Source organism: Anser anser (assembly GCF_964211835.1).
Source record: "Anser anser genome assembly, chromosome: 27".
NCBI lineage: Eukaryota > Metazoa > Chordata > Aves > Anseriformes > Anatidae > Anser > Anser anser.
In genome coordinates this window covers 4675411-4698769 of record NC_139748.1, presented here as the reverse complement: position 1 = coordinate 4698769, position 23359 = coordinate 4675411, and the positions used below count along the sequence as shown (strand labels likewise).

At 50.4% G+C, this 23359-nt stretch overlaps 2 long non-coding RNA genes across 3 annotated transcripts; one reads left to right on the top strand and one right to left on the bottom strand.

Moving 5' to 3' along the window:
• The first annotated feature begins 264 nt into the window (after positions 1-264).
• LOC310887153 lies at positions 265-7489 on the top strand. The gene is made up of 4 exons (XR_014575671.1): positions 265-299; positions 391-494; positions 4417-4496; positions 5399-7489. It is a non-coding gene; the product is annotated as an uncharacterized lncRNA (long non-coding RNA).
• Positions 7490-15220: 7731 nt separating this feature from the next.
• LOC310887157 lies at positions 15221-23108 on the bottom strand. Of its 2 annotated transcripts, XR_014575675.1 has the most exons (3): positions 21462-23108; positions 21030-21178; positions 15221-20218 (listed from the first exon to the last, which is right to left on the bottom strand). It is a non-coding gene; the product is annotated as an uncharacterized lncRNA (long non-coding RNA). The 2 variants fall into 2 exon arrangements; XR_014575676.1 differs by having other exon boundaries at positions 15221-21178; positions 21462-21598.
• Between the last annotated feature and the right edge of the window lie 251 nt (positions 23109-23359).

Here is a 23359-nt window from a genome sequence, read left to right as displayed (position 1 = left end):
CCAGAAACTAACTAAGAATAAAGACCATTATTTAATACACATTTCCTCAACCTTCCAGAAAAGATGTCTCAGTCATAATGAAAACCAGGAGACTGACAGATCAAAAGAACCTCCCTGATGTTAAATAAGGCCCCGATTCTGAATAAGACCCATCTGGGGAAACTTTGTTCATGAGGAACCCCAGGACAGGAAAATAAGGAAATTCATTGAGCTGCACTTTATATAAACCTAAGCACCTGCTGAATGTTAAGCACATGTTTTCTATATCTCTAGAACTCCCCCATGCTCCTGTTGCTTTGGTATTGAAACACCTCCCTTTCCTACATGTTTTTAATTCTTGCAACCCTATTACAAACGAAAGATGATTTTTTTTTTTTCCTTGGTTTACAGGACAGAGCCAGTACTGTCAAGAAAACTACCTCAGGCTGTATCAGCAGGCATCATCTGTCCATCCAGCTTTCCGTTCCCATCTTTACATTATCTCTAAATTCAAGGTAGGAGCAAATGTCTGATTTCTACTTCTGCATTTGTGTTCTTGTATTTTTTTTTCCCACTGGGATGAGTCAAGAGGAAAGAGAGGCAGGTATTCATGTAATACCTCAATGAGCTATCTCTAATTGTCCATGGGAGCCGGAGAGCCAGGCAGGTATCACTAGAGAGCCAGTTCAACCTGTGTAAATTGGCAGTGTCCCCTGGACTCACTGGAGCAGCTCCAGTTTACACCACTGAGGATCTGACTTGGAATTTCAAGGCTTTTCAGTCACCATCGTAAATATCTCTTCTTTTTCTTGGCAATGAAATGATCTATAGAGTAGTTCCAAAAAATTAAAAGAAGTTGTTGGCAGATATGTCTATTAGTTTGAGCCGGAGATTTTTGGCTTTTTTGAGATCTGAGCTCAGTCACTGGGTAGCGTGGAGGCTTCTTGATGTCCACAGTAGCTTTACCTTTGGCTGTGCAGTCAGCTGAGCCATCTCTAGAGGAAAGCACTTTGTTTCCCCCAGTTGATTCTAGAGAGCCACAGGAGACACTCTTATGGGAAAGCCTGGAAATGTATAATATGAGGAATTCTGTTCAAAACCTACCCGTTGTCTTACTGACGATAAAGGTGACTCCATGAGAATCCCACTGCAGTCAGTACCTTTGTTCCAGTTTTTGGCAGAGATGTGGAAACGTAAGCGGTAGATGATGTCTCACTCTGCCTTTTTGAAATGTGAAAAAATAGTGCTTTTCTCAAGGGAAGATTCCTATGGAAAACGTTCTCAGCCTCCTGGGAGTAAAATTCCTCTGCAGGGCAGGAGGTGCTCTGCCTTTGGAAGCCCTGCAAAGCCAGGCCTGTCATTGCAATGGAAGGAGATTGGGGTTGGCGCCTCCGTGGGTGTGAGCGTAAACATCCATCGGGGTGTGCCAACTAGAACGTGCCCTGGCTTTGTTACGAGGAGCGCCCGGCTCCACTTCAGCTTTCTCCTGAGTGATTATTGACGTGCTCGCAGTTCCGGGGGACGTGGAAATTGGCTTGTTTACTCAAATTTGGCAGCAGCGAGCTGTCAGCCCTGTGAGGAGGCACTGAAGGACTTCCTTGAAGTGAAGAGTTGCTGCTCAGCAACTTTGCAGAGCCCGTATTTTGGACGGAGAAACGAGGTCCCAGTTGGTACAGCTCATCTCAGCTGCAGCCTGTGCGTTTCTTCCTGCTGATCCTCCCATAGCTGTCTCCAGCCTGCGCTCAGGACTCACCAGTGCCAGCACAGATCAAGGTGAAAGGTTGTATAAATTCCTGCTCAGAGCTGAAAACGCCTTGATTTTTTAATTTGGTCCTGGGACTCGTTCAGGAAAAACGTCAAAGCCTTCTGCTCAGTTATTTGTGCTGATCTAAAAATAACTTTGGGGGCCCCACCATAACTGAATGCGCTCCCTTGAAAACAGAGCGGTATGCAGATTCCCATGTGCTGGTTCTGTCTCGATTTCTGGCAGCCAGAAACCCAAGTCATCAGAAGCTAGAAAACTGTTACTCTTTGTGGTGTCACCCTTCTTGGTAGAAATTGGTGGGTCTGTTGGAACACAGCAAGTGGCAGCTCAAGCGCATGGAGGAATGTCTTGCTTTATTTCCAGCTGGACATCCCCAAGCCTTTAGTCAGAGCCTCCCATGCTGTATCTGACACTGTTGATGTCTTAACACCAGTGTAAAGAAAAAGCACTCCCCAGTGAGGGAGATGCCCTCTGCATTGTCTTTTTCTTCTAGTAATTGAGCAAAATCTGAAGGAGGAGTCTAGGCAGCACCTTGAGAGCTCGGGTGCTGTGTGCACAAGCCAGTCATGGGTGAGAGTACCTGGGTGAATTTACATTATCAGAGAGGATGATGCTCTTGCCCTCCAGGCCCTTCACCTGTGGGCAGACATGTCCTTGGGAACCGTAGTCTGTTATGGTCCCGAAAATGTATTTGTGACCTGTTCTCTTCATCAGGTCTCTGTGATGACCTGGAAGAGATTTTTGGTGGGATGCCCAGATAACCAATTTTATGTGTGCTCCTGTATTCTTATCCTTTATTCTTGCCATGATGCTGATATCTGCTGCTCTGAAATGTCATTTGCTATCGCCAGAGACAATTGCAGACAGGATTTCTGTTGATAGTAACTTCCCAGACTTTGTTAAGTGGAGCATTTCTCCTAAAGCATCTCTTCTCCTTTCTGGCAAGATGGTCCTATCACCCTCAGGTACTCAGTGCGTTACAGGTTGTATCAAAGGCTATTTGTTCCAGAAACACATTGAACATGCCCTGTCTGGGGGTCTTTTTATTATTTTTTATTATTATTTTTAAGCATTTAACAAACCCCGTGGAGATTTGAGCATAGAATAAGAAAACAAAAGTTATATCACAATTTTTGTTGAAGGCAGAGAAATCATTTCCCAGCCTGCTCTACTCCTCCTTCACAGCCCCAGAAAGGTTTTACGAGCTAAAGCAATCCGTCTCTCAGGAGGTGCCTGAGAGGAAAAGGGAGACCACGAAACCAGGGCCGTGTTTCCATCTGGTGTAAAACAGCAGCGTTACAGCCGGTGGAGGCTGAGTGCTTCCCCCCAGCCACGGACCGGGCTGCCTGACCCCGGTCTGTGCAAACCTCTCACATCGACATCAGGGAGCTGGCACCTGGCTCCTCACCGTGGTGACCGTTCCTGGGGACCGAATACATCTTGATTCCATATTTTGATTTTACAGGCCCTGCACAATAATCACCTCTTAATTCACCCTCCCACCCTCCCGCCTCTCTTCTCTTTCTGCTGAGGAACAGCAGACGGGAGATTTCATGTGCCATAAATATTTAGATTGTGCCTGTGTGTTTATAACACTTGCCGAGAGTGTAACTGGAGCAGCTCACACTCAGCAGCAACACCTGATGCTGGGGAAAAGTTTTCCATCACCTCATATGGACCAAACAGCCGCGCGCCGCGAGGAGAACATGCACCAGGGACCAGTAGCCGCGTCGTCCCTGCCCCTTTCTCCCCCTGCCACGCTGGTGAATAATAACAACAATAACAATATGAACGTGCTCTTGTGTCCCTGCGGAGCTGCTGCTCTAAAGGACGCTGGAAAAAAAAAAAAAAGCTGTGGTTGTGATTGAATGGAAACTTTCCTGCAGCATCGCCCTGGGTATGCAGCACGGGGGAAGCACGTCTCCTGTAGGACCTGTAGGTTCTAGACCACAGACCACATGGAGCAGGAGATCCACGGGGCCTGTAATGTGTCTCAGCTCCTCCTTTGCAGCCCGAATGTCTTCGTTAAGTGTGTCACAGTTGCATTTAGGAAGATGGACTACCTAATGCAGCTTTTTGAGAGCAGCTCGGACCTCAGGAAAAGGACAGCAAAGCTGACCCTTATCTGGGAGCACAGGAGCAGTCTGGCTGAGGTCTGGGCCCCTTTCCACGGTGCTCGAATCATCCAGGCTGGGCTTCTTGCCCTGCTTTAGGGGGAATGGGCAGCTGGGCAGCCCAGGCTCTGCAGCCTTCCCCGCTGGAGCAGCAGGGCTGTGCTGGCCGTGGCCCCGCAGCCTCGCTGGCTCGCACCCAGCGGTCAGCCCTGCGCTTTCCAGAGCATCAGGTCTCTTAAGTGTTATGGAATTTTTTGTGCTCTAATAAATGTGTTTTTGCTAATGTTTCTTCAGGGGAAAATATTTTTCTTTTGTTTCTCTGCGTAGCCTCTTTAGGACTTTCTGGGGAAGTGAAGCCAATAGTACTAGCTTTGGCTCCTTTTCTTCCCTGTCCTCCACTTTTTTTCTTGCTTTTTTTTTTTTGGAGAGGAAATAAATCTCTGGTTTTGGTCCCTTCCCGTGCTCCTATTCCACTTACCTGCTGGGTCCTCTCTTCTGTGGCTTTGGAAACAGGAGTAATGACTCACTCACAAACTCAGGAAGGATTTTCCTCTCCAGGCAGGCGATTTGCTGCTTGTCTTCCGTGGGCATTACTCAAACCTTTCTCCTGGAGGCTTTAGGACTTGCCACTGTCAGAGGTAAGACACGACAACAGAAGGGTTGTAGGTGATCTACAGTTTGGTTGGGTCCTTTAAAGGCAGGTGTTTGCCACAGATGGCAAATTTTGAATTTGGCGCAGTGAGGACCGGACTTAAGAAGGAAAAACTAGAGAGAGACAACCCTTCCTCATCTTGTTTTAGAATCAGTGGATGGAAAGGAAACATAAACTCAATTTTATGTGGATTATAAGGCACCTATAAAGAGAGTCATATGAACTGAGACACTTGGCTCTGTTACCTTAATGATACCTATGGAACAATATGTGAAACCTATTACACTATTCTGGATATATGTGTATATATATGTATTTATATATATGTACGGAGAATGAGAGAGAGAGACGAAATATGGGGCCTTTATTTTTATTGGCTTCTGCAAAGAATAAATTACACAGCAAGGGCAAGGTTAAATTATTGTAAATGTCTGTATGAAAGGCATCACTTAATTATTAACAGTCTGCTACAAATAAAAGGTACATATGCTAAAATGGCCTGACCTGCTGGATTGTGGGTTTTTGTTTAAAATTGTTGGTGAGGCCCACAGCTGACTTGTTCTCTGTCAGGCAGGCTGGAAAAAGAGGCAGGGTAAGATTTCATTGCAGAATGGCTTATATCCCTCTCTACCAGATGTCAAGTGAATGCCTAGAAAATGGGTAAGGGGAAGGTGGGGCCTTTCTGAAAGCAGGGAGAAACCACAGAGAGGAATACAGGACGTGTAAAACCACCTGGATGGATGGGGAAAGAGGGAAACTCCAAGCAGTGGCTAGTATTACTCACTGCAAAACGTGCCTTACAATTTCTCTGCCTTATAACCTACCCACAAAAGAGTAAGTCCACAAAGGATACAAGTTTCTTACAGCTGAGCTCTTCACTTTTCCCAGCTAGGAAGAGGCTGGAACCCATTTAAAGAGGTCCTGAGCCCCCGTGTCCCATGGATCTGCTCTGCATGTTGCCTGCATTGCGAGCTGCGCAATGAACAATAAACCTGGTGCTCCGTGCTGCTGCATGTAGAAGATGAAATGTTGGCCCAGGCTGTCTTTCTGGAGGCTCACGAGTGACAGATGTTGCTTTAGTTAAGGTAACCTAACGAGAAGGCTGAACCTGATGCTGCTGTGCCACTGCCACTTGCTAGAGTTGCTCCAAATGCCCTGCCTCCAGAGAGAAATACTGGGATTGTTGGCCCCAGCTCCCTGACTCTGGTAATTCCTATGGTAACAGGAGTAGGAGGCTGCATCTTACAGGACCCTTTGTATGCTTTAGACAGTCTTTGGATATACATACAACACTGCTTTATCTTAATTTTTATTTCAATAGTATCTCTGGAAACAAATAACACTGTAGGGCAGAGCCATCTTCCCTGAGAGACTCCCCTCCAACAACAGCCCAGGCTGACTCAGGTCCAGGAGAATCCTATCAAATGCAGCCCAAATGTCTGAGCGAGGCATCGTCTTCCTATTTGCATCCACACTTAAATTTGCAGAGCTTTTCAATCCTGCCCCTGGAGGCCTTCACCCGAGGAGTCTGCAAAAGGTGACTCAAAGAGAAAACCATCTCAGGATGGGATTTCCAGAGGGAAACTTGGAGGCTTCTACAGGTTGGAAAAAAAAAAAAAAAGGCTAAAAACCCACTAGACCATATGAATGAAAGAACTCAGTGGAAAGCTCTCCCTTTCACTCCCTTGCAAGATTAAAACTGCTTTTGGCAAAGCAGGAGACGTCTCCGTGATTTCACATTCAGCTGCAGGGCCAGACGGAATCCCTCGGAGCGCTGGGCTGACCTCCTGCACGCCGCTGGCCAGGGATTTCCACCTCCGCTCCCGCGCGCTCCGAGCAGTCCCCGGTGGAGCTGGGACGTTGTCTCTGCGGGAGAGGCATCCAGTCGTGCTGCAGGGATCACAAACAACTGGGGAATTCGCTGCCTCTCCCCGCCCTGGTAAGCTCTTCCAAGGGCTGGATGTGCCAGCAACGCCATTTGCTCATATGGAAAAACAGGATGACTAAGAAAATACTCAGTGTGAGCTTGGTCCTGATGGATTTTAATGCAGTTTGGCACATGAGGGGAAGGGAAGAAGAGGAGGAGCCTAAATCGTCACTATCGAATGTTCCCAATGCCCACCTGTAAGTGCAAAGCCTCCTTACCTTGCCTTTAGCACTTAGATTTAGGAAAGCCACCTCACCTGTTACTATACCATGCTTTTACGGTGGCCTTTTCATCTGCTGTCTTCTGTGCCAGTATGCCATATCCCCAGAATGTCCATCTCCTCCATATTACTAAAATTCCCATCAGTGGCTGCATCTCTGCTTCCTGCTTTGTCTCCATCTGTTTGACAGTACTCGCTGCAGGAACATCCAGGGCAGCTCAGCATGTGCTGCTTGGCCTTGATCTTATTCCACGGCTCAGGTTTGTGCAGAAGGTGTTTATAATTGGTCCAGAAAAGTTGAGTTTCGATGCACTTTCTCATCACATCAGACTTTGCTTCTGCATGAAGGTTTGCAAATGCAAGCCTTGAGTGGCTGGGGACATTTCAAGTCTAGGTGAAGACTGGTTGGATGGAATTAGTGACAGGTAAAGTCTCTGTTCTGCATCCTTCGTTAGGCCCTATCTCTCTATTTTTACCTCGGTGAGAGTCTAATCTTTTCCCTTAAGGCCTTTGATGACAGTGGGAGCAAGAAAACACTTAACCCAAGGCTTCTTTTTGTTCTGGTCACATATGAAAGAAGAGCAGAGAGCTTTCGCTTTAGTTGCAGACAGGAACAGAAATCCTCGCCGAGAAAACCCGACTCCACAGGAGGTACGTCCCAGAACAAGGGAGAAGCGTGTCGTGGCCACGCAAGCCAACAGTAGCACAGCCTGCTACAGACCCCATGGGCTGCTGAGAATCTCTATCATTCACATCTCATGAACTGCTTTGGCGCATCTCCAGAGGACATTGGCAGCTGTTCAAGGCCCTGCAAGGTGCTGAACATGCAGAAGTTCCCGTTGTCTCCGACGTGTGCTTGCGCACGGGGATGGATTACCTGAGTTTGCCAGTGCGAGGGGGATTGGGATTTGGCTGGGCTCGTGTCTGTCAGTGGTGAAGGCTTTGTAAAAGGGCTTTCCACTTCGCCTGTGAACTGCAGCTGCTTCTCCAAATGCGATAGTGTCCCGTAGGTTACAGCAGCTGCTTGCACCCTGATGTTGCATGGCTGCAGGTGAGGCCATGGGGCAGGCATCAGGACTGTGGGTGAGATGGATGCACGTGAGGACAGGAATGGAGAAACGCTGAAAGCCCGTTGTGTTGGTGCCACAACGGAGAGGGAGAACAGCCCCTGAGTGGGCCATGCTGATGCTGCTGGTTGCGGGTAAATGGTAAAGGGTAACTGACTTGCTCTGAGCCCTGCACGCTGTTGCACGGTGTGTGATTTTTTTTTGCTGGGGTTGTGGGTAGGTGGGAAGGGCCGACTGGGGATCAGGAGCAGGAGAACTGAGGGAGCTGGGGACAAGCAGCGGCCACGAGCTGCGGGCAGGGTGTGAAGGAGCCCTGGGGGTGCAGGACCATATCCCAGGGGTGAGAGTGGGGCAGGAAGGGGGGCACAGGGTGTGGGAGAGCCCCAGCCCACGAGCGTGCTCTTAGCACGTGTATTCACGCACGTGGTTCTCTCAATTGGTCCTGAAAGGAGCTGCGACTGGGGATAAAATGTCATGGTAGCAGCCAGTGGCTATAAAACCCTGGGTCTAAACGAAAGGGAAAAAGTGACAAGGGGAAAAGCAAGGTCGGCCCCACCTTGCAGGGTCTGCTCTGGAATGTGTTTGCACTCCAGGGTGTGCAGTGCCTGAGAGTGCGTTAGCAGCAGTGTTGAGTTAGTAATACGAACCCTATACAAATACCTCCGGGGCAGACAGGTCCATTTCAGGCTGTGTTTATTTAATAAAGAGCCAGTGAAGTAACTGCAATTTCATTGTCAATTTACTAATGCGTTACAGTTATGTTTCTTAACCTCATTGTTTGGGCTCAGGAGCTTGCAGTGCCTGGCCAAAACTTTCCTTTTTTCTCCCCCTTGTTCCCCCCCTCAAGTGTAAAACACGTTTTATTATGACTAGAATGTCTTCTATTTATCAAAAGCTGGGATTAAAACCCTCAACTCCCCCCTTCCATGCACATATCCAACTTGGCAACAGGTCGGTTTATTAACCTCCTAAAAGCCTCGCTCGCTTGCTCGCCTTTTTTCTATTCATTTAAAAAAAAAAAGAAAGAAGAAGAAAAAATACATGCATTTGCGCGCGCACTCACACATTCACACACATATATTTTTAAAGTTCATCTGGGAAGAATACAATGGAAACTCTGGCTGGAAAGAGATTGAGCTGTGCGTCTTTGTGGTCTGGGAAGTCTGACTTCGGCCTCCTACTCTTTTGGATGGAAATCTGGGTTTCAAACACGCTTGCACGTTCTCAATAAAAAAGAAAAAAGAAAAAAAAATGCTGAATTGAAAAGAGGAATGAGCTTTTGGGTAAAGGTGGAGAGAGGTTGTTGGAGTGGCTGCTGCGGAGCTGGTTTGGGCTCAGCAGGTCCTTCCTGAGGGGGGGAGAGGAGGAAGAGGAGGGAGAGGAGGAAGAGGAGGGAGAGGAGGAAGAGGAGGGAGGGTCGCTTCCAGCTGAGCTTTGGTGGATCCCCTGGTCCCACCCAGGCTTATTTTCCCAGCGGATCCCCCCAGGAGAGGATTTTCCGCCTCTCAAAGCTGTGAGAAGAGCCTTGGTCCATCGGGTCTGACATCAGGAAAAGGAAACTAAAGCCTTTTTGTTTGCTTTCCATGACAGCTCCTCTTGCAGCGGGTTTGGTGGCCGGGCTGCACATGGGAAGGACGGGCAGGTTTTCAGCTCGGTGTGGCCCCACCAAAGGCCCCATGGCACCATCAGATGAACTTGCTCAGAAACTACCCCAGTACCCGTTTGCAGGCAGGCAGGTTTTTCATTTCAGTCCGTTGGTTTGTCACCAAAAGATTCGGGTAGACGGTGTTACGCTGGAAGGAAACAGAGGGTCAGAGCCTGTGGGAATGGTTGGAGAGCTGCGAGGGTCAACAAGAAACGCCCTTGGTCCCGTCGCTTTCCCCTCCACCCGGCGGACACACACAGCTTTGGACGGTTCTCCAGCCACGGTCGTCGTGTCCCAGCCCTCCTGCAGGATTTGTCCTCGGCTCTGCCACTTCTGGGCAGCTCTGGCTTCACCTGCAGGTGGAGGCTGATAGTGATAAAGTGACGTTGGGAGGGGGAAGAGGTGGGATGTGGGAGCAGGACATGGGTCCCTTCTAGCATTCCCACCCAGGCAATAATTTTTTCTTTGCAATACCGAAATATTTCTTACCCCACCGTTGACGGGGACTGGTTTTTGGGGGTATCTGTGTATGCGTGAGCATCAGCGTACCTGCTGATGGGATGGGTGGCGTTCAGCAGGCAAAGCTCAGCCTGTCCCCGTTTATTTACCTACCCTTTACATTGCCTCCAAGCAGCAACTCTCACGTGGGCTTTTGCATCCAGCCCAGAACGTTTTGCTCACTTAAACACAATGTTCCCGGTGCTGTGCGTCGCAGGCAGCCGCCCGTGTGTTAACTTCTGGGCCGCCGCCTCTACCAGGAGGTTTTTTTTGTCTCTCCTGCCCAGCAGTTTGGCAGGGCCTTTCCCCGCATCTCCCTTTGAGCAGCTCCGAAGGCCCAAACGCTCCGCGGGCGGCCGTAGCGCCCTGCCCTGCCGTGACCTCGAAGAAGCGCGCCGTCTGCTCCCTGAAAGGGCTCGCTTCAGCCCTTCGTGCCCCGGCGGCAGCCAGGCCCCTCCGCAACACAAGCGAGCGGTCGTGACAAATGACACGGGCTGGCTTCGGGGGGGGGGTGCTGAGGACTGACCCCGCTCCCCTCGCTCTTTCCTCCGGCACGTTCGGGCTGGAGAGGCGGCCGGACTTGTTCAGTAATTAGAAGGAAGATTTCGGCTAATCTCCCTCTAAATGAGGGTCTAATTCCGAGAGCAGGGGCTTGTCAGCTGCTTGTTAACAGCCTCCAGGACCCCCGCTCACGCGGCCCTCATTTATTTTAGGAGCGTTTTCGGTTGGGCCTTTTTAGTTCGGAGCAGGAGCATAAACTTTGCTTAAACGTGGGCCGGTGTCTGTTGGCGCTGGCCGTGTTAATAACACGCTGCTTAAATCAGATGGTTCGAGAAATACAGCAGCAGTGGTAGTGAGGAGGGGGGACATTTAATATTGAATTTGCCTTTTTTTTTTTTTTTTAAATGTGGAAACTTTTAGACACAATCCCGGCCCTGTGTTTAAGTCATTAAAACATCTTTAAGCATTTTCTGGTTTTAGTTTTCTTAGCAGCAGTCCTTTTCCTGGAATGTATTTTATTTTTCTTTTAAGTTGATGAAAAAAAAAAAAAAAAAACGCCCCTTGCATTTCCAGGCGATTTTTTAAGGGGAGTGAGGAGAGGGAGGGCGAGGGGAGGCGGAGGAGGTTGTGAGATGAGGAAAGTGAGAGAACAGGGCCCTTTCTGTGTTTTATTTCTAATCCGCAGGAATCCATTTTAGCCTTTTATGGCTGTTGCACTTGCTGACAGGATTTACATTCTCCGTATGTTATCTGAAACATCACAATCTGCGGCTGTGGGATTGTTTCATGCCTGGGTTAAAAACACGCCAGTGCTTCTGGGAGGCTACGGGGAGGCAGACAGGGAGCAAGGTAAGAGCAGGGAGGAGAAGAGAAAGCTTTTTTAAAAAGGAAAGAAAGGGGGGGGGAAAAAAAGAGCTAAGCACTTTGCAGGAGCTGCTGTTGGCGGAGTTCACGCCCCAGACAAACTGATGTTTAAGTGAACCAGGGAGGGTATTACGATCCCTTTGATTCCAGCAGCGTTGGAGCACGGATCTGGTCTAGGAAAGCAGCTATGGAAAGAAACACCCTGCTCCGACTCCCCAAAGCCCCCCCGTGCCGGGTGCCTTTCGGCTGTAGCGCTACCAGCAGCGCTCCGTGCCGGGCTGGCGCGGATAAAAGGGCGGCTGGATGCAGCTTCGGGAGCTCCTTGAAAAAAATCCTGATTTTTTAAGGGCCTCTTTGGAAGAAAGCAACGATGTTGCCGTTAAAAATTCCGACTTTTTCAGGTGGTGGTTGAGAAAAGAGTAAACAGTGAGAATGTGATTCTGTTTTCCAACAGCTACAAACACTGTGGTGCCAATCCAAGGGATCCATCAAAGCACCCTGTGTTTTCAGAGAGCGCCGAGCCTCTGTCATTTCAAACGCACGTCCCTCGATCTGTCTTCGCCCAGATACCCAAAAAAAAATCGCTCATCTCTTTGTAGTCTGGGCTGTTCTCCTTTGACTGTGCTGGTTCTGCAGTACATTCGGCTGTTCCCCACCAAGGCAGTGGGTTGTGCCTCTGCATGCACAAGGAGGTGCCATTCTGCAGAGTTGGTTTTCTGATCATGACCAAACTCTAAGCTCTTAAGGTAGAGACTTCAGGTTTTTAATAACTCACGGGAGAACCCGGGGAAAATATAAGTTTTATGGAGTCTAGAGAATATTTTTAAAAGATTTAGATGTCTGGAAAAAGTGTCTTAGGAGGTTTAAGTGCTTTTCAGTGGAAAAAAGATATATTAACAAATATTCTTGTTTCTTTGTTAGTCCCTTCCGGAGCAGAACAGCAGCCACGTGTGCTGAGGTCTGCGATCGGGAGGCCGTGGGCCAAATCCCAAGTTGGTGCAAGGCAGCACAGCCCCACGTGGGGTGGGCTGGAGCTCGGTCCCGTGTGTTTTACAGGATGAGAACACCGCAGTCACTAGGGCTTTGAGAGATTATTATTTTGGGGGTGGCCTAAAGCTCCATGGGCTGTAAAAAGCTCCGTGTTTGATGCAATGTGTAATCTGCAACATTATCTAAGAGCCTAATGTCATTTTATCCATTTATCCCATCCCATTTTATCCATTTCGTGGCAATCAAGTCCTGCTCCCCAGGAGGTACCAGGGGTGCATCATGGCTGGGCATCAGCCGGGGGGTCCTGCAGAGGCAGGAGGTGATCCCAGGTTGGTCTGTGCTACCCAAGCCCTGCACATGTGGATGTTTCCAGCGCTGTGCATCACGCTCCGGGCACCTTGCTGAGCATGTTTTGTGCATGCTGCAGCGTGTGCCTGTTTGCACGTGCCTGCAGCGCCACGTGGGGAGCGTGCAGGGGCCACGCTTGCATGCGTGCGTGTTGCCAGCGTCGTCCCCACGAACCCCTTCCTCATCATAAGCTTGATCCGGAGCTCAGCTCCGGCCTCCCAACCACCCAGCACCCATGCCCGTGCCAATCCTGCCCTGTCCGGGCACGGCGGGGCTGGCGTGGTTACTGCAGCCCGCAGCAGAGCCCCTGCCCCGCAGCCCAGCACCAGCAGGACCCACGGCCCCCATCACCCTCCTTCGTCTCCCCTCGGCCGGAGGGAATCAGGTTACGTTCCCCATCCCTGCGAGTGAAAGAACCCACCTGTGTCTGCGGGGCCTGTTTTGGATTCCTGGGAAACTTTAACCTCTATTAATACTACTAAATTATTTCTTCATATGGCAAAGTACTTATGTAAACCGATCTCCTCCCGCCTTCCCCTCCTGACTCGGAGGAGGCAGGCACTCTCGCTCAGATGGATCTACCTGCTCTCGGGGGGCTTTCAAACCCTCCACATTCCTCCGCGGCACTGCTTTTTGTTGCAGAAGGACGTGCGCTTGCTGGAAGCGAGCACGTGATGGGAAAGGGGGGAGAGAAAGGAGAAGGAAGGGAGGAGTGAGATCACCCAAATAATTGGCTCGGAGGCCTCTGGAGCAGCAGCAGGTTGCGGTGTACATTTGTCTGTCTCTCCGTCAAGTTTTCCTGAGCCGATGTCTGCCTCAGACCTCCCCAGAGCTGGAGTAAATTAGGAGTAGGCTCGCTGGGGTCAAGTGGGCTTAGTTGTCATTTACACCGACACCTCTTTATATATCACACCAGCTTCCAGTGCTGCCAGACTGGTGTGACGGGACCTTGGTGGAAAGAAGAACCAGGCCCAGGAGGTTGTTTTTACCAGTGGCAGCACCAGATATTCCCAGCCACGAGCATTCAGAAATTGTGAGATCATGGGACTGTCCCGAAATTCTTCAGATTTAAACATTTTTCTTTCAGTCTTTTTTATTTTTTTATTTTTTTTTTTTTGGTCTTATGGCTTCTGTCCTTGGCCGCAAGGGCTAAAAATGTTCTTTTTTAATGCGAACAACCGAATGAACGATAAAACGTCTCATGAAATCACGGGACTCCAGCAGATGGGGCTCAAAGAAAAGAATGCCAAAAAGCTATGAACTGACGGTGCTGCTCGGTGCCACTCCGGGCAGAATCGTGCCTTCCCCACAGGGCAGGACGTTTCACTGGGTGGTTTTGCTTTTCTCCTGGCTGTCACCTGGATGATAGATCTTAGCTTTCAGGCTCGTGCAACTCAGTCGAAGCTCCTAGGGCTTCACTGAAGAAAACAGTCCCGAGACCCAGAAATGGGTCCTGGCTCCAGCTACTGGGCATCCAAATTGGCCTTTAACCTGGTGGAGAGCCCAAAGTCACAAATAATCCAGCACCCTCACAAAAGACATCGGCTTTTCAAACCCAATAGCAGAACAAGCTGGAAAAATGAGTGAAAAAAATCTGCAAAGTTTTAACCCTGTGCTCCCCCAACAGGTGTTTTGTTTGGCTTGTTTTTACAGCCAGAGCTGGGATTTGAAATTCCACCCGAGTTTGGAAATTCAAAACCCGTTTTCCACTCGTGCAGCCACCCTTTCTGCAAAGCAAATGAGAAGGGACTGGTGAAAACTTTTTACTTCAGATCTGCGCCAGGTCAGAAGTCAGCCTTTGGGCAGCCCGTACAGTCCATCTGAGAAGAGTTAAACTTCTGCACCCCTATAATTCAGCTGCGTAGGATTTTCTGTCCACGCTGTCATTAAATTAACCTTGTGCAAGGCAACTGGCACAGCGCGCGTTAAAGTAATGCTAGAAAACAAGGCTTCTCTCTTAGCCTCCACAATGTGTGGTCACATGCAGTAATGCAAAATCAGTACGAGAATATGGGATTGTAAGTAGGAAAGTCAGCTGTGCTGTCTGGGTTTGGCCTGCTGTTTGGCACCAGCCAGAAGGAGTTCGTTGCCAGTGTCCACAGGCTTTAGGGCGACAGGAAAAATCTGATCTCTGCACCATGTTTTAGTAATGCAAAAATCTGGGTGGATGCTTTTATTTTGGTTTGTATGCCCCATTTCAATTGAATGAAAAAAAGCCGCTCGAACCAGAGCCACTCTGTCTTCTGCATTTTTTTTCCCCCTCTAAATCAACTAAATCATTGTCTGTTCCCACGTTCAGTCTCCTACCAACAACTCTTTGGTCAGTGGAGAGGAAAGGTGATGAAAATGGTCCATGCATTATCCAGTTATCAAGCTGTAATCAATGCATCTCATCCTCCGCTGGCTCCCTAGCCTGACCCAGCGCACAAAGGGCAGTAAATTTCTGAGGGCTGGAGCAAAGCGAGGCACCAGCATCCTTACAGATGGGAAACAAAGACCAAGAGCGACCAAGTCACCTTCAGTCTGATACAAACTCAGGTGAAAATGATGGAATTTGAAAGCCTCTAACCTGGGCACAGGCCAAGTGCTCGTCTTTTGGGGGCAATGTCTTTGTTAAACAACGCCTGCCCTGATGGGTTTTGCTGGTGACCTCTCCTGAGTTTAGCACTTTCCTCTCCCAAGCTCCAAGCACAACAGGTACCAGGTTTCGGCTGTAGCCGTGAGATGACACCATGAAAATGGGCTGGATCCAAGCATCCCTGCTATCCTGCAGGGCAGAAGGTATTTATTTGGGTCCCCACCTGTGACTTCTCCCAGTGCTGGAACCAGCCACCCTGGGAGCCAGCGAGGCGCCCCAAAACCTCAGGGGTTTGGGATCGAGGCTGCCTTTCTGGAAGGGGCATTTTACCCAGCACAGGGCATTGGGTTAAGTCTGGACAAACGGAGACACAGGAATTACCGAGTAAAATGTCCTGGCCTGTCTTCTCCAGGAGGTCATCTAGATGATCTGTTTGTCTCTTCTGGCCTTTAAATCTACTAATCTATTTTCCCTTCCAGGAAATATAACTATATTCTGAGAACAACAGCCCCTTAGGAAAAAAAATAAATAAGGAAGGAAAGAATGCCTTTGAAAAACAACAGCAAAGAAAAAAACCTTTCAACTATAAAATAAACTAAGGTACAAGATGCAATTAACAATGCACAAACAGCAGAGCCTGGAATGTAAATTGTATTTAAATAGGGCTGTGAAGAATGTTTCAGTCCCCTAAATGGCTTCTCTCTCCTGCTGCCTTGAACCTCCAATCAAGCCCTGCCTGGGAGTAATTTGGTGCTGGAAATTGTTGCCACACGAACAGCTGAAGGCTGGCAGGGTCACCGGCCCCCCGTGTCACACCCTGTCATTTTAGATTAAGATATGCAAAGGCGACACGGCTGCGAACTTTCCCTTTGCTGCCGTGGCTGTGTCCATCCCCTCGGCTGTAATGAGAGGAAGGCGTAATTGGAGTCAACTGCTTGATTATGATAATTGCTACTGTCTGGGGGAAGAAACATTTGAGGCCTGGAGCTTGATCCGCGCTGCACCTTTGGGGTGATGGCTGTCTGTTTGCCAGCAGATGGGCCTGGCAGAAAGCATCCCTTTTGGCCCCGCTTTGGCCCCTTGACCTCAGCTTGACCACTTGTTGGCTCCACGATTGCAGGCAGGGTCACGGGGTTTTCTGGCTCTTCTCTGCTTCCCACCAGAGGATTTGTCCTGAAGGATTTATCCCCTAAGAGGGAAAGGGCCTTTTTAAAATTTATCCCCAGCTCTTCGCGGCGACACAACTGGGAGATGAGGTGCCGTATATTTTCTACCGGGATATTTATCGCTTTTCATTGTATGTCCCGGCGACAATCGGTGGGAAATACCTCCAGGAAGCTGGGCTGGTCAATCTGTTCCACCCTGCCTGTCTTCATCTGCCGAGAGCAGAGACGGTCCCGGAGGTCAGGGCACGGCGATGGGGGCAAGGAGGTGGCTGCTTGATTTTCTGAGCTTCCAGCAAACCCCAATGCGATCTTCCCCGAGTTACCTCATCTGTCTCTTTGCATCCGTGCCCCTTTGAGAAAAGGAGATGGCTCCTTCTCGGCATCAGTTTGTTTGTCAGCGCTGTTAAACGGTCCTGAGATCCTGCGATATCGACGGGAGGATCTCGCAGTTTGGGTGTGAACCCTGGGGAAGCGCTGTGCTACTCCCGGATCCACCACAGGCTCGGGCAAGTCTCGGAGGCTGGGAGCCTCAGAGCGATTTGCAGTTTCAGTGGGAATTAAACACTTAAATATCCCCGGGAAGCTTGGCCACAAGCTCCACGTGCAGCAATTTCCCCTCCGCCGGTAACCCTGGCCAGCACTGGTGTGAGCACAGAGGCATGTAAAAGCCCTGGGACTGAGATCACAGATATAATTAAGGTGGCAAGAGGCGTATTGTTAATTCACGGCTATTATTTATTAATATCAACCTTAGGTGCAAAGCTCAACTCTAGCTGTGAAGCAACGAGCGCAGCCTGAGCAACAATAATAAATAACCGACAAAGTAATTGGATAATTGTTTCCTTGGTATCTTAAAAGTTTAACAAGATTTTTTTTTTTTTCCAAATGTTCACGTTGGAGAGCGTGGAGGGGAAAGCACTGCTTGCACAAAGGGCGAGATGTAAAAAAAATCATTGAAAATGGAAAAAAAAAACCGCAGCCACAGGTGATGCTGTGGGTTTTCATTTCTCCTTCTAAGCATGGAGTTTTGCCCTGCTGCTGGCCAGCTGTGAGGGGCCGGGGCTTTTGGAGCTTTTTGGCAGGGGCAGTTAGTTCTCTTGTTCGGGTAAGTTTAGAAATGAGCTTGTTTGGATGGATGTGATTTTTTTTTCCTTTGTTATTAATGAGGTGTCTCTCTGCAGGGTCCTGGTGGGCTCTGTATTAGCAAGCAGATCTTTCCGAGTGTATCAGGGTGGTTATCCCGAACGTGGTGTGCAGCCCTTGTATTTTAGGGTCAGGCAGAGAGGGATCCTAGTGCAGTTTGATAAGAGAGGAAGAAGTTTAAGCTGCTTTACAGGGTAGATTAAGAACCCCTGCAGACTGTAGCTATGCAACAGTGTTAGTCTAACAGTGCAGAGATCTCGGAGCAGAGGTGTAGCTGTTACGCTAAAGCAACTACCTGGATTTCATTAACAAAATAATGTGCTAAAATGTCATTAAGAACTGAGTGCTCTGAATAACCCTGCCACCTTTTCTTGGGCTGTAAGTCAGGAAGAAACCAATGCAACTGCATGGGCTTGCCCGTGCTAAAGCCAGAGACTGAAATCCGAAAGTTTCTTGCACCGGAGCATACTATGTGCACCTAATGCCCACCTGAAGGTCCGGACCCGTGGCTTAGCCTGCCTTTCTGCTTAGCAGTTACTTTCCCAAAAAGTAGTTAAGCCACTGTGTGAACTTAAATGTGCTGTGAACTCCAGCTAATGTCTGTGCAGGCAGGGAAGGCAGCAACTCTTTCTGGCCTGTAAGAACACCGGGGATTGCTCGTAGCATGTCTGAAGGCTCATGTGCATCCTAGGAAATTTCTTGCCAGGTCTAGCCTATTCATACAAGATCAAAGTCGAGGCAGGCTTCAGTTAGAGCTCACACCCTTTCCTCCCGAAAAGATTCATGTGTTGTTACTCATTTACTACTACGGCCTTTTTTTTTTTCTTTTTTTTTTCTTTTTTTTTTTTTTTTTGCATTGCTGTGAAACACGTGAATGGCCGCTGCCAGCCTGGGCTCCGTCTGTCGGCGATGTGATCGCAGCACGGCCAGCCCCAGGTGCTCGTGCGCTTGTGGCACTTACACAATGCCTTGGGACCCCGGGGCTCGGGTCTGTGACACTACTGACTCTATTAATTTATGGGATAACCAGTCCTTTGGGAGAGTTTTGTCCTGATCTCCATTAGTTAGAGATTGCTTTATCCATCTATAAGCTTTCTTAAACTTTATCACTATGATTCTGGGTATAATTTATTTAGATTTGTCTCTTTTTTTCACTTTGTTTTTTATAACCCTACTGCACTCTGGCCTCAGGAATGCTTTGGGGAATACGCAGAATAAGGTCTGGAGGTGAATTCTCCCTTCGTGTGTAAATACAGATCCTTCTGACAGTTTTGTTTTATTTCACCGAAAATTGCCAAAATACACTCAGAGCCTGTTCTCTCACTACATTTTCATTTTAAATAGGAAATGCCAAAGGCAGCTGACAGAAAAACCTCTTCTCATATAATTCCAACTTTATTTTACCAAATCCTGAGCTCTCCTTTGCTGCCAGCAGCTCCACCTCTTTCATCCAGGAGCTGGCGACACCGCCGTCGCCGCTTTGATGGCACTGCAGGTGTGGGTTTAGCAGCAGGACGTGGAAACGAAGCCTCGGGGACTGAGCGCCCTGCCGGACCCCAAGGCAAGGCTGCAAAACCCCGGCTGCGTTTCACGGGGAGCTGCTAAGAAGCTGCTTTGTCCCTCAAGGAGCTTTTGCAGACCTTGCTGGAGGTTCCTCCTGGGGTGCCAGGGAGAGGAGCCCGTCCGTAGGAAGCTCCCGATACCACTCTTGCCGTGTTGGCGGGGGCACGGGGACCACCAGCACCCTCTTGGCCGAGGACTGACCTCCGGGACCCCTCGCGTGTGCCGGGCGGCCGCGTCCCCTCGTGCTGCACATCATGCAAATAAAGTCGTGACCTCCAGCGAGAGGCAGGTCACAACGCCGGGCGCTCCGGAGCGCGGTGGCCGCAGCAGGACGGATGCAGAACTCAGTCATTTCTCACCGCCATCGCGGGGAACGGGCGTCTGAAAAACGTTCCCTGGGTGTTAGTAAAAGATTTGCTTTTCCTGAACTTTCTCTAGAAGTGCTAAAGCAAACCATGGGCTTCAGGCTGTTATTCTCTTCCGTCTTTCATCACAAGTCAAATGTAAAGAAGGTGTTCGTAAGTCTTTAGCACTCAGAAAATGTCGCCGTGTTTCTCTAGTGTTCCAGGAGGAGTGAGGAGGACCCTGCCTGGTGGGACCATCCTCCTCCTCAGCCCGGCTCAGATCCAAGGCTGCCTCTCACGGGGAGAGGAGCAGCATCCCTTTGGGAAGCCTGGTCCAGCAGCTCTGCCCTCACCTGCAGGGTGATTTTGAGGCAAATGAGCTCTCAGCGCCCATTTCCCTTTGAGGATGGAGGTGAAGATGTGAAACACTTGAAGCTCGGTGAATGCAAATTGCCACATAAAAGCAGTTTTTCGCTGCTGCCCTGGAGCAAACGGGGAGACGGGGCTCTGTATCACGGTCCCGTTTCTTCCTCTGCGCCTACTGCAAAGTCTAAGCAGGGGGAAGCTGGTGTTCTCCGTTAATTAAAATGCTAGCTCAGGAGGAGGGTTGTGCTTGCTGCTACCTGAACGTTTCACGGTTGAGCTCTGCGGTGCCAGCAGCGGGCTGGGCACGGCGGGGCTGCGGCCACGCGGGAGGCACGGCTTCACTGCAGGCAGGCGCTAAGCCCAGGCGCTTTAGAGGAGCTTTGCCTAAATCCTGGTCAGAGGTGGACACCGAGCTTCCCCAGCTGGCTGCGGTGTGCTCGCCGAGGCCTCTCGCTGCTGCTGCCTGGGTGTTTTACCAGCGCCGTTTCCTGCAGTTAACAGGGAAGGGAAAGGAGATGGAGGTGGTGATGGGGGAAAATGGGTGATGGGGGAAATAGGGACAGAGCCTGGCTGTCCTGAGTCCCCAGCTGGGCTCTGTCCTCAGCCCAGCACGCTGTCCTGCAAGGCTCCTGCCTCTCCCAGAGCCCAGGACAGGAGCAGCAGTGTCTCCGTCTCCCCTGGCCTCTGAGCGTGCCTGGCACGAAGGGACCAGTGCTGGGGGTCAGATGTCTTCTGTGCATCAGATTAAGAAGCAGGGGGATGCACTTAAAAAAAAAAAAAAAAGAAAAAGAAAAAAAAAAAAAGAAAAGTAGGTGGGGGCAAAAAAGAAACAGCAAACGCATCAAATAATAATAAAAACCCACCCTTTTCTTTGAGCCTGAATGTATGCTGGTGCAGTGCTTAGGGGATTAATCTCTTAAAAAATAAGTGCCATGTGAGTAGACAGGCAGTGATTAAGGTTTTAACTGATCAGTCTGCGTCTGACAGTGAACCAGCTATTATCTTAACGGAATCAAACGAACATTCAGAGCCTCCGCTCAGCCCCAAACATGAAAGGAGATGTCATCTGCTGGCAGTTGGCAAGCCGCAGGGGAAGGGAGAGAGAGAAAGAAGGAGGGAAGGAAAGCAAAACATGGGTGAGAAAAAGGAGGAGAGAGGCACAGCCAGAGAAAGGAGCAGGGAGGAGGAGTGGGAAAGGGTGGAAGAGTAAATAAAAGGAGGTGGCTGAGAGAAAAGGAAAGGTAAAAGGAAGAGCGGGCAGCAGAGGCTTGGAGGAGTGCATGTCTGCTCTCCTCTTACATTTCTTTCCTTCCTGCTCTCCTGCGTGGTTTGGGAGCTGTTCCCTGGGTGAGCTGGGCCTTCAGCTCTTGCCCTGGCTTTTCCCACACTGGCTGTCACGCTGGCTGCCAAGGTCTCCTCTAAACCAGGGAGGTCTGGCACTCTTGAACCTGAGGTCAAAAACAAGAGGGAGGAAAAGAATGGCCTTCAGGCCAGAGGAAGAAACCAGGGCAACCAAGCTCTTAACGTGATAAAAGGGCTTTATCTCAAAGCACTTAAACAAAACACACAAGCCTGAGAGAAGAGGTTTTCTTGTCAAGTATCCGCCAGGGCCATCGGGGAAATTGCAAATCCCCGCAGGACAGAGGGGCTCTGTCTGAACACTGTGCAGACCCCGGGCTGGGGCCGTGCAGGTGATGGGCGCTGGGGAAGGGAGGGCAGGGGGGGATTTACCTTGGCCGGAGGCCGGCAGCCAGAGCAGAGGCAGTAATTCCTGGGAGCTGCTGAGCCTCAGAGCGGAGCAGCCTGGAAGCGAGCGGTTATTAAAGAGAAGATCAAGGGCACGGGGAGCAGGCCTGGAGAGAGGGGCGGGAGGGAAGAGGAGACGAGGAGACATCCAGGAGCGGGTGGACACGGTCCCGTTCCCTCCCTTTGGGGAGTCAGTGTAAATTAGCGTCATCCTTCTGCAGCCAGTGGATTGATGCAGTTTACGGGAGCAGCCCTCTGCAAAATCAGGAGCCAGACTGGCCTCGGGGACAGAGCTTCTTCCCCTGGGAGATTGAAATGGGGCAGCTGCAGTTTGCAGCGCAGGGCGTGCAGGCTGCGGGAGGGAGATGCTGCCTGGCAGAGGCAGGAGCTGCCCGGTTGTGTTCGCATGGTCAGCTCAGCACCCAGGAGGACAGCAGGATTTATGGCTATAGGGCAGAGAAGTAGCTGGGGCTGGAGGAGGACTGGAGATGGGGAAAAATGGCTTGATAGCCCGGGGGGCTGCTGTTGGCAGAGCAGGATAGCAAGGCTGAGAGATGGCTGAGACCAACAAGCTGAGCGGGTAGGCTGAGGAGGCAGGAGACCTGGGGCTTGCTGGCCTCTTGTGAGACATTACAGGCAGGATTATGCCAAGGAGAGAGAGGAAAGGTCTCTGGGCTGCAGATCCCATCCCCAGCTGATCGACTGTCCCTGAGGGGCTAAGGCAGCTCTGTTCCTTCTGGTGCCCTGCTCTAAACAGACAGGCTCTTTGCTCCACCTGATCTTCTCCCTCATCCCTTTGTGGATCAGCCCCATCCCTCCCCATTTCCCACTGAGAGATGTGATGCTGGGTGCCAGAAATCCCCACTTTCGGGGGGAGGCGTCCTGCCCGGGCTGAGGGTGCCACTGCCCACCTGGCTGCCAGGCTCCCCTCCTCGTCCTGTGGGCTTTGGCTGGGGCCACATCCTCAGCCCTACACTTTTAGGGCCGTGTGGGGTCCCTGTGGAGCCTGGTGGCCCCACTGTCTGTTCCCCGTAGATCCCAGGCCCGTGCTGCCCGCAGGACGAGGACCTGCCACAGCCCAGGGAGTCCCAGCACACTGAGATCCTTGTGGAGCCACCCGGCCATGAATTTCCCTCGGTGCAGACACGGCTGCCAGGCTGTTATTCCTCCGTGCTCTCCCTCCTGACTCCATCTGTCTGCATGGTGCTACCGCTCCATGCCAAGAGGGCTACGGGACCGCCAGGGTCACGGCTGCCCCATTACGGGGCGAGATTTATCATTGGCAGGTGTGCTGCGGGATGGTATATTATCCAGGATTATGAACTGTAACAGGATAATCTCTCTAATGTAATTCAAGCTCTCGACATGGCTTATGGCTCCTTAATGTACCTCAGACTGAAGAATTACAAGAACATTTTCCCCCCTCCCTACCTTGTCAGCTCCTAAATGATTTAGGCAATCGCCTGAAGCCAGATCTTGGCCTCCAGTCATAACTCAGAGCAGTTCAGTAAATATGATGGGGAAGGAGTTTTCCTGGCTTTGCTCTTTCTTCCTTCCACCGCGCTCAGCCCTCGCCTAGCCAGGAGCGAGCAGGGGGCCGGGACACCCAGCCCTGTCCTCACCCCCCTGTTATCCTTCAGCGGGCACCCTCTGCTCCTGGCCTGGAGCTTTTGGGACGACTTGCTGCCCTGTGAACCCTTGGAACAGGACACACAGGGTCCCAGGCAGGAAAGCAGTGCCTGTGAGAGCATCTCCCCGCGAGCAAAGGACGTCCCCTTGCCTGTGCCCAGGACGTGGCACCAAGCCACCTGCAGCAGCACAAGGCACCTCCCCAAAGTCCCCGCAATGTCCCTGAGAGGTGAGACCCTCCTCTGTGCAGACTG